The following is a 10,609-nucleotide window of genomic DNA, read 5'->3' as shown; positions in this document are numbered from 1 at the left end:
TAGGCTTCTACTCTCACCTAGCTTATATGCTATATCTTCCTATCATGTCCGAATGCAATGTCAGTGTACATTTTTAGTCATGAGACTTCCACAGAAGATATATGTAATTTTTCTTCTATTACAAAAAGTGTTTATGAAAAACATTACCTACCCTAGCTTTAATTACACTCCAGCACATTCTAGTATGGTCTATGATGTCCCAGTGTTAACTCTAGACCTTATAAGTTGTTGAGGGTCCTTCAGTTAAAGATGGCAACCGTGGATGGGATGTACCATCACTCTAAAAATCAGCTGCAAATAGTATTTTCAGTTTCATTACAAAAAGACACATGGAGCAGCTTTTTTATGGGTTTAAGAAATATTTGTCAAATTATTCAAGTTGTTTCAATTTTTTGCGGTTTTGTGAAAGTAAAAATAACTTAATCTTGACCTAAAACTTTTAGATTGCAACTGTCATCATTAGAAATAGTTGTATAAACCACAGCATGGTTTCCCTTGAATCATTACCATGTCCACAAATCTCATAAGCTGTAAAAATGAGACAAATAAGAGTTTAGTTGGAGTTTGGTGTCTGCAACCATAGAATGCAATTTTTTCAAACACATTTGTGACATTCTTCAAAGCATGCAGGGATGTTGTTGATGGTGATATTGCACGTAGGTTTTCTCAGTTGGAACTAGTGCCAAACCTCGGCAGATTCGTGCAGGCCCAGAGATGACATGCAAGGAAGCGATTACTGTTACATAATGATGCAGTTGAAACCAAACGTAGGCTCGGATGAACATTTTCCTAGAAATTCTAAACGTGGAATGTTCTCTATGCTGACCTGTTAAAGTAATATATCTTTATCATGTCACCCTTGAGATGCTCATTACCACAAATGTCACTCACAACCTACAAATTGCTGTTATTTTATCTTTTGGCTGAAAAAAAAAAAACTTCCCTGACAGACAGAGAAGTGTTAATCCATCGAAAGTGAACAATTTCCCAACTATTTCAAATGAAACTATATTGGAAGCGTATCCTGCCGAATTATTTACCTTGGTATAATGCACATCATTTAGTAATGACAATTAGCATTACTATATTAGATAATGTTTAATGGATTATTAAAAAGAAATGTTATGAAACATTACTCATGTTTTTGAATTTGAATGTACTGTATATGAATCACGTTGGTATTAATTAATGTTTGTTTATGGAAGTAGTTGAGTGTGATGTAGTTGTTCTGTTATGAAATAATGGATTTTTAAGGATTTTACATGATTTGGGGCATTTGTTGCACACACACACACATTTTCTTTTTTATATATACACCATTCAAAGGTTTCTGTCGGTAAGACTTAAAAAAATAACTATTCAACAAGGACACATTCAACTGATCAAGTGACAGTAAAGTAATTTGTAATGTTACAAAATATTTCTATTTCAAATAAGCGCTGTTCTTTGAACCACCTGTTGAACCAATCCTGAAAAATTCTATATATGAATTCTATATATATGTGAGGTCTATAAATGTGAGGTCTATAAATAAAGTGAATGATTGGATTATTTAGTCTGTGTGATTCACCAATAGAAATTCTTCTGTCTCATTAAAATGATTTGCTTTCACCACAAAGCACATTTTAGATTAATTTCCTGATATACCCATCACAGAATGTACTGTACAAGCTCAGATAAAACATTTCCTATAAAAGTCTAATTCAGTGAGACATAATGCCCGTGTCACGTTTTCCAAAGAGGTTAAACTAATCTTAGATATGCATTTGACCTCTTTTCAGAAGCATTTGTTTTGAAACAAAACAGTTAAATGTGAAAATCCTCACTGGAAACAATCATAAAGAAAAATCAACTGAGTGAAAAATGTCCATCGTCTGCTTTACACATGACTTCCTATACTGACACAGTTCATTAATGCTGTTTAGATTTACGCTTGTTTTTCTTGAAAGATTATACAGATCTGAAATGAAATATGGTGCTTGGAGTGTGCTGATCGATGGGAAGGATCATAATGTTTTCTTTCCAAACAAAGACGGCTGTTATGGCGTAACGCAGATGACCCTAGGGCAGTACAGACTGAGAGGTCATAAGACACAGAGAAAGCCTTCAATGGACTGTCTTGATCCATTCATTGTTCGCTGGCTTGTCTGTTTACTCTCTGTAAAATCCTCAGTGACCTCCTGCCATTTGAACGTAATATCAAATTGCTCACTGAATTAATTGAGGTTATCCTAACCCACGTTTTGGGATTTTACGTCTCAGAACTGTCTGTTTTTGTCATAGGCCAGATATTTCTAACTTCAGACATTTCAAAAATACAGCAGTGCAAATGGAGAATGTCTTTTCAACACCTTCTGTGTCCCTGCTGAACACTTTAGATTGAGTTTCAGTCCAGAGGTCAACTGGGGTTAATTTGGCTCTTGGGACTCATCTTTCGCTTTTCCACTAAGGACCAAATAATGAAAACTACTTGATGGCATTCAGTTAATGCTGTTTTTTATGCTTTATATTATTGCAATATTTTGCAAAAATTATATATATATAAAACCATGCTTTAAAAATCCTTCAGTTTTCTGCATATCCCCTGATAGATTTGTAGGCTAAAAAAATGAAGTCATCATGTTCAGTTCAGTCTGGTTTTTTGACCCAGTTGTGCTTTAATGCAGTTTGAGTGACATGGAAATCCCAAAGCAAACATAAAAAGCTATTTTGATTGCTGGCACAACTGGAATTTTAATGTAAAATGCAAATGCAGACAAGAAAAGCAGGGTTTGAGGTCATATTTCACCCCAAAACAACCTTTTTACTGTGGTCTTGAATGTGCTATGAACTTCTAAGATCTACTCGTTCTTCTACATTCTCTTTGCGACCCCGTGGTAATCGAGGGACATTTTGCATGACTCATTTGCTGTAGGCTATTCCTCTTTAGTTATGTTTTCATAGACATCAGAGAATAACACAGGCACTGACCTCAACATAAATTTAGGTGAGTGTCACGAACATTCAGTTATTTTGATCTTAGTTTCATTTTCATAGACTTTTAGTTTGTTTTCTCTGCCACATGTTCTCATATCTTTAGTTTCCCGCCACTTATTAGTTACTATGGAGATTCATTAATCATCACAGGTGTTTGTCATTATTTCCCTCAATTTCTTTGTATTTAAGTTGCAGTCTTTTCATTGTTCATTTGTCTGGTCACGTTTACACATAGCAGTTGGGTTCGCTTGCTTATCTTGTTTTGTATTACCGTCTGAGTGGATTATTAAAAACATTGTACCAGATCTCCATCTTCATTGCAACTGCTGGTGACGGTGAGAAGCTGAATCAGCTGATATCTGATATGCTCAACTCAACGGCTAGCCTATTGTTTTCCATGAGAGCCAATGTCATTTGAAAAGCAGAACATTATAAAATCATGAAGACCAAAAGACTTTGACATGCTATATATAGTATATTATCTTATTAGTTCAAAATTAGATTCTTTTTCTATTGGTCTATTTTTTTTAAATAACTCTCTGGAATACTCAATCACTCAATCGCTCCATCTATTGGTCTTATAGTTTCTAATGTTCGCCTTTATTCATGTCAACGCTGTAAATCAGAACGCTCACTGCTAGTTTCATGTCTCTTATATCGCCTCGTTCATTGACATTGATTCATTGACTCTCTTTTGATTCAAACGTGTCATCTTGTGTCTCAGTTATCGATTGTAGTGATAATGACATTATTAATTACTGTAATATTGTTGCGGGGTTCGTCTTGTTGTTTGGCCGATTGTTTCGTATGTTATAACGACCATTAAAAAGTATGTTTTATGAATGTGTGTAGTGTGAATGTAATCCGGATATACAACATCCGCCATGTTGTCATTATCTTGTGACCTGCCAACGTCAGTTGCGTCGCTTCACTAAATAAATCCTATGGCTTCATGGGATAGTAAAGTGTCCATCGAATGCACACTTTAGAATCTCGCCGGAAGGTAATCAGGGGACTTTTCGCCTACTGTTTTTCGAATACTGTGTATTCGGACATACTACTCTGTTGATGTACTGTTTTTCGCATAGCTTTTGTGTTGTCACCATTAGTTACACACTCCGGGTTGACTGAACTTACTCAGACAGTTTTTGGTACCATTGACTTCCATAGTATATTTTTTTCCTACTATGGAAGTCAATGGTACCAAACACTGTCTGGTTACTGACATTCTTCTAAATATCTTCCTTTTTGTTCAGCAGAAGAAAGAAATTCATACAGGTTTGAAACAACATGAGGGTGAGTATATGATGACAGAATTTTCATTTTAAAGTGGAGTGTCCCTTTAACCTTGCTTTCTGGAATACACCTTGATTTTGTATGTGTGTGTTTGTTTTGCTATAGTGGCTGACTGTAAATGATCCTTTAGTTTGCTTAATGTCATTTCTAGCACCCATTTTGCAGAACCCATCCCTTTTGTCCCGTGTGACCTCTCATAAGCACATGTAACAAGCTGTTCTGTGGTAAAAATCACTTGCTAAGGTTTCACAGTTAACACAGTCATCAGTGTTACACAAGTGATGACAGGACTTCTGGTCCATGGGGATCAGGATGCTGAAGATGAGTGATCTGCTGAGGGTGAGAGTGCAGGTCTGACACATTCTGAGATCACATGGTGTTCTGTCACAGTCTCTGTCAAATTAACAGCACACAGGGTTATGAAACACTTTGATGTTAGAGAATCTTTACTGTTTGATGCCTAAAAACATTTTACGGCATTTCATTTTTTTTAAATAAGCCTTGTGATTGGGACCCCACTGCTCAGTGTTGGCAGCACTTGCACTCTTTAACTTATTGGATGATGATATGCTTGGAAAGGACTTTGCAAACCTACCTTTATTGTTGATATTCATCATGACTATCATAACTTGCATATTAACTGGAATCCAGGGCATTCTGGCTTTCCCCCACTGAAAGAATGTAAACTTTTTTTTTTTTTTTTTTTAAAGCCATTGCAATGATTCCAACAAGAAAACTGACCAAATACACACACATTTTTGGACATCGCTTTTGATTCACAGCCTTCGGTCGGCTAATGTTTTGGTCTTTATTGGTAGTATAATTGTATATATGCAAGTTTCTGATTGCTTCAGATTTAACCAAAACAGGCAGATTCTGCCTACAGTACACAAAAACAAAAAGTTTTCTCTGTTGTGAAACACTGGTTGATCTGTTTGAATGCATTTTCTCTAAACAAACACCCCACTTAATCATGTGCAAAAGTGTTTCTAGCACTTCCCGTTGGTGTTGTTTATAGATTTATTCCAGAGTAAATTCTTGCAATTATTTATTTACTTTTTGTACTTTTTTGTATTTTATTTTTTTTATTGGCCCTCATTTGCACTGGTCTTCAGAGCCGTCTTCCCTGTGATATTTTAAGCACATCCAGTCCTTAAATGCAACAGACTGTCTGGGCCAGCTGGCTACAGACTCAGAGAGAGGTCAGAGGTGACTCTATTGAATTTCTCTATTAGTCTCTCTTCCTTTGTCCAATAACCGCAAGCAACTAGAGACCATGACATCAGACAGTATATGCTATAATTGTAGTATTGTGTGGGTTCTAAGTGTGACATTTGGTTTATACTACTATTAATAGAATCACTGTGATACGGACAAGATATTCAGACCAGGTATTCACTTACTCAATAATTATAATTGCTAATATAAAGCAATTTTGCTATACTGTGACAAAAAAAAAAAAAAAAATAGTTCAGCCAAAAATTGTATTAGGTCATTATTTACTCACCCTCATGTCATTCCAAACTTGTATACTGTAATTTTGTCTTTGTCATTCTTCAAATTATCTCCTTTTCTATTCTAGTTCATATTGGCCATTGCTGACAAGCTTCAAAGCAACACATTTTATGGTGTTTTAATTTTTTTATTTTAGCTTTGGGTGGTTACAATGAGCTGTTATTATATGGAAAAGATTTTTCAAAAATTCATTAGAAAATCCCTAAACTACTCATTTTAGGATGTTGCGAAATCATCTGCACAAATGGACACTTAAAAATCTTCCAAGATGACAAAACAAGCCCAAACAACTACAAATCTAGATATTTTAAGCCTTAAGTAACTTTTTTTTTCCTTTGAAAAACCAGGGTTCCCACTGTCTTTAAAAACCTGGATATATGAGGTAACCTAATTTTGATGTCTAGAAAAAAATTCTGAAAAAGTTTTAATCCTTAATCCTTGTCGAGGTAAATTTATTAAAAATCGGAAAAGTCACGGGACCTTTGAATATTGTTGTGGACAATGGAAGTCAAAAAGTTTGAGAACCACTTATCTAGACAAAATAGATTATATTGCTTCTGTCAGGTTCAACTTGTCTTCTTGGTAGAAAGAATACTTCTACAAGACCTTTGTTCAACCCATAATCAATTGTATATTTTGAGCACAATGTGGAATTCGCTAAACAATCACAAACAAAACACTCAAAACAAGTATTACCATATTCCAGTCACCACCTACGTCCTCATGTCATTGTTTATGTTTCTGTCACTTATTAATTTAACTGGCCCATGAGTGAATCCTTACTTGTTTGGGGTTTGTTTGTTTTTCTCTCATCTCTCTGCGTCCCTCTACAAGGGCGACAGGCTGTCCAAACTTGTCCTGTCGGACATTTCCCAGATATTGGGTCATGATACTGAGCTCCAGTCTCCAGCCAAGACGGATGGATCTGTCTGCTACCGGTCATTAAGACTGACCCAAAAATAACAAGCTGCGCTTAGTACTTCTATACTGATCAAAACCTGACTCGTCTTTTTAGTGCCAAAAGCAATCAGTGCAACCAATAGTAACCTGTTTAAGTCACCATCAGTGTTTAATGAATATGTTTTGAATGAATATATATCACCAGCCACTTTATTAGGTACACCTGTTCAACTGCTCGTTAACACTAATCAAGCATCTTAATGCAGTTAGGCATGTAGACATGGCCAAGAAGATCTGCTGAAGATCAAGCTGAGCATCAGAATGGAGAGGAAAGGTGATTTAAGTAACTTTGAACATGGCAAACTGGTTCGAAATGATAGAAAGGCAAGAGCTCAATAACCACTCATTAAAACCGAGGTCCACAGAAGAGCATCTCTGAACGCACAACACGTCCAACCTTGAAGCAGACGGGCTACAGCAGCAGAAGAACACACCGGGTGCCACTCCTGTCAGATAAGAACAGGTAACTGAGGCTCAAATTTGCACAGGCTCACCAAAATTGGACAATAGAAGATTAGAAAAAAACATTGCCTGGTCTGAGTCTCAATTTCTGCTGCAACATTCAGATGATAAGGTCGAAATTTGGCGTAAACAACATAAAAGCATGGATCCATCCTGCCTCATATCAACCGTTCAGGCTGTTGGTGGTGGTGTAATGTGGTGGATGATATTTTCTTAAAACACTGAGCATTGTTTAAACGCCACAGCATGCCTGAGTATTGTTGCTATCCATGTCCATCCCTTTATGACCACATCAGATCTTCATCTGATGGTTACTTCCAACAGGATAACATTACGCCACAAAGGTTATATCATCTCAAACTGGTTTCTTGACTTGAAAATCAGTTCACAAATGGCTTCTACAGTCACCAGGGGGCTCATTTATAAAATTGTGCGCAGGATCCTTACTAAAAGTGTACATGCGCCCGAAAGAACAAAAAAAAAAAAACAGACTTATAAAACCGTTCGTACGCCAGAACCTGCGCAGAATTCACTTTATAAATCCCAGTCAGCCTAAGATTGTGCGCACATGCGTCTCCACCCCGAAATAACCATATATGGAGCTTACATTTTTAATGGAAACAGATAGGCCTTGGGCATTATTTGCACCTTGCACACGAAACTATTTTCACAGACAATCTGGTATTATTTATCATGATAAGCAATTATCTCTGTGATTAAAACATTAAAACACAGCACGCCACAGGAAAAGTGTTCAAAAACATTGCATACAACAAATATTTCTATTGATTGAATATAAAACAATTTTGTAACTTCTCAGTAATGATTTCGTGTTTAAGTGTTTATCTCCACTAATTTGAATGGCATATTTAATCTAAATGTTTATATCAGAAGTAAAACATAGTTTAAATCATTATTTTATTTATTTAAACTGTTATTTGCGTCAGTTTCACTAAACGGCCCAACGCGGACATTTAAGAAGGGATGGATATTTGCTTCAAGTGATAGGCTTGGTGAGTGAAATTATATTTGTATTATGTTTAATTTTCTTTAGATTTTCTGTCTAAAAGTGACCAAAAAGACATTTAACTCCAGCTCACCATCGGTGTCGCCAAAGTGCGCCATCTCCAAAACGTTCGTACGCATGGGTCAGAGTTTGCGTGCAGGTGCGCAAATTTTCCCGTAAAGTTTGTTTTTATAAATCACAACTTATGCGTCGGGAGTGGCGTACGCCTCTTTCAGGGCCTGTTTTTGTGCGTACGCAACGGTTATAAATGAGGCCCCAGATCTCAATCCAGTAGAGCACCTTTGGGATGGGGTGGAACGGGAGATTCGCATCATGGATGTGCATCCGACAAAATCTGCGGCAACTGCGTGATGCTATCATGACAATATGGGCTAAAATCTCTGAGGAATATTTCCAGCATCTTGTTGAATCTGTGCCATGAAGGGTTTTCTGAAGCCATAGGGATCCAAAGCCAGGTGTACCTAATAAATATATAAACACTCAGTCAATAAAAAAAATTATGAAAGAATACCAAGCACTATTCTTTGATTATTATGAAAAGTAAAACAAATGTGTACATACTTTTAACTATAGTTTTATTAAGCCCTAAAGATATATATACTCGTCAATAGGCTAATGTTGACTCGAAACTGTCTCATAATGCTTTAAAACGGTACCAATAATTAAAATGACAAACTTTAGTTCCTTTGGTCTTCTGTCTTTCATGCTATTTTTAGAGGTTCACTGTAAATTTCTGCTGAAGGATGCCGGTAAACAATATGTTGGTTGAACTCCAGACTCCTGAACCAGGCCAGACGTCTCTAAGCCAGAGGAATTATAAGGAGACACAGATTGTGAGGAGTTGGTGGGAAAGGGGTTAGATCCATGGGGGGTGCTTCACATTTTTTTGTGTGGAGGCACTGATGTTTTATATTTGCTCATTTCCGCACATTCCTCTGTGCTAGAAGAAGAAGAGGAACAGGGATGAGGAAGGACTGTGCCTATAAAAAAATCCTACTTATTGGCACGTCCACTATTTCAGACAGATGCACAAATCCACTCTGCCCTACTCACGCCATGCTCCCATAGGACACGAAAGGAGAAAAAGAGAGAGAAATGAATTAGAGTTGCGGTGTAGACTTTTTGTCTGTCATTATGAAACTTGTCTTATGGGTTGTTTGAGTCTCCGTTCTATATAAACTGCTTGACAAAGGTCGAAGTGGCCACTGAGCGTATTTATAACCAGAGAGAACAATTGGAAGGGAAGGGTTCAATATCCCACTGAGTTTCCTGTGAAAATTATCCAGGTTTGTATTAAAATTATTTGGGGCTCGTTCTTTACCACTGCCTCAGGAAGAGGTCAAGAAACTGGGGAAAATAATAAGCAAAGGAAATGACCAGATGATTTTGATTACAGTATCAATTCATTGCTCAGCACATTTAATATAATATTTATATATATATATATATATATATATATATATATATATATATTATTTTTTTAATTTTTATTTTTATTTTTTTATGTCATTAATTCTTGTGATGACAAAGCATCATTACTCCAGTCTTCAGTGTCACATGATCCTTCAGAAATCATTCTAATATGCTGATTTGGTGCTCAAGAAAAATGTCTTATTATTATCAATGTTGAAAACAGTTGTGTTGCTTAATATCTTTGTGAAAACTGATACTAAAAACTGATTTTTTTTCCAGGGTTGTTTGATGAATAGAAAGTTCAAAAGAAAAAAGTTTTTTAAAGAAAACTTTTGTTACATTATAAATCTACCTGTGTCATTTTTGATCAATTTAATGCATCCTCCTTGCTAAATAAAAGTAGAATAAATACTTATTTAAAAAAATCTTATACTGACCCCAAACGGTAGTGTATGTTCAGCATTTAAATAAAACAGGAAAATATGGATATATTATTATGGTTTAAATTATGCTAAGTTGAATGGGAAAAATGGTTATGTATGCATTACAATACTTTTCATACATTGAAATTCATTACTGCTTTTTAATAAGGAGAATCACTGATGGAAATTACAAGCAAAAACAAATGGATGTATTATGGCAATGAGGAATTCCTCATATTGTCAATCATATTATGAATATATTTTACCTTAACATTTGGTCAGATTCATCCTCAAACATAGATGCTGTATAGTAGTAATGTGAGTTGGAAAAACCTTATTTATTCATAACCTTGACCCATCCTTATTATCACAGCATTTAAGACTGGTTTAGACTGGATCTATACTGGAAATGTTCTATCTATTTATATATATGCAGTGCTGGATGTCATCATTTACTTGCGTGCAGCTTTGATTACGAAAAATACTCAGATCCTTGTGTTGTTTTCATATTGTTACTATCCTATAATCCTGAGTTATT

Source organism: Leuciscus leuciscus, assembly GCF_965113295.1.
Source record: "Leuciscus leuciscus genome assembly, chromosome: 10".
Lineage (NCBI taxonomy): Eukaryota > Metazoa > Chordata > Actinopteri > Cypriniformes > Leuciscidae > Leuciscus > Leuciscus leuciscus.
Note: the sequence above shows the minus strand (reverse complement) of the source record.